Source organism: Benincasa hispida, chromosome 11 (genome assembly GCF_009727055.1).
Source record: "Benincasa hispida cultivar B227 chromosome 11, ASM972705v1, whole genome shotgun sequence".
NCBI classification, from domain to species: domain Eukaryota; kingdom Viridiplantae; phylum Streptophyta; class Magnoliopsida; order Cucurbitales; family Cucurbitaceae; genus Benincasa; species Benincasa hispida.
This window is the reverse complement of record NC_052359.1, coordinates 67,899,891-67,900,861: the sequence shown is the minus strand read 5'-3', so window position 1 is coordinate 67,900,861 and position 971 is coordinate 67,899,891. Positions and strand designations below refer to the sequence as shown.

The 971-nt window shown below is 33.7% G+C and overlaps 1 long non-coding RNA gene across 1 annotated transcript in view; it reads left to right on the top strand.

The window, feature by feature from the left end:
* The window catches only part of LOC120089681, a 2,295-nt gene extending 1,536 nt beyond the window's left edge, over nucleotides 1-759 (top strand). Inside the window, exons 2-3 of the long non-coding RNA XR_005485304.1 lie at nucleotides 327-428; nucleotides 529-759. This is a non-coding gene — a long non-coding RNA (uncharacterized LOC120089681). The remainder of the gene's footprint in view (nucleotides 1-326; nucleotides 429-528) is intronic.
* Nucleotides 760-971: the final 212 nt, after the last annotated feature.

Below are 971 nucleotides of genomic sequence, written 5' to 3'. Positions count from 1 at the left end.
TATTGAATTAACGTGTAAATTAAATTAAATAAATGTTATTTAATTGTGCTAATTAATTAAGTAAATATTATTTAATTAATTAATTATAGAAAAGGGAAATAGAAAAATGATTAGGAAAATGACTTTCCTATGGCCCATTTGGAAGACACTAAAACTGAGACTGACAATGCACAACACACAGTGTTATTGTATAAAATTTTCCCTAAGCCACAATAACAATCCTCCCTACTCTCCAAAACCCTTTTCTCTTCTCCCTCTCCCAATAGTTAGATACCATCTTTCCCTCTATTGGAATCCTAGAGAATAACAAGGTTACTTTGTGGTAGTGTTCGAGATTGTTCAAGAAATTGTTCGTGATCAAGATCGTTGGAAGAACCATTCATTGAAAATTAAAGAGGATTCTTCGTGAAACTTGAGAATCTACAAAGGTAAGAACAGTTCTAATCTTTTTTCCTAAAGCATGTTATATTACATGCTTATATTCTATTTTAGTATTCTAAATTTGTTTATGTAAAAATCGAATTGCAGGAAGCGAGACGTTCACAACGCTTCTGCTACGGGATTCGATCCCTTCAATTAGTATCAGAGCCAATTTCTTGCATCCACGTTCTTCATATTTTTTGAAACAAAATCAGTTTAGATGTGAGTTTAATATTCTTCATTTGGAATGTTTGAATGTTGGTTTGCAAGATTTGATATTTTCGATTTGAGCTTGTAGATTATTTTTAATTTGATTAAATTGTAAGGGCTCGTTGTATTTTTTGGGTATTTTAATTCTTTCTTTGAGTCTGTAAGTCCATGTCGATTGAAAGAACAATGGTTTCTGAAGAAATTGGGAAGAAATGGAGGTATTCGCAACATTGCAAAGAGAGGCAGACGCAGAGCATCATAGTCGTAGCATTGCAATGTTATGAGCGTTGACGGAAAGCAGGCAGCGCGTGGGAGACCCTTCGACTGAAGTTGTTTACCCT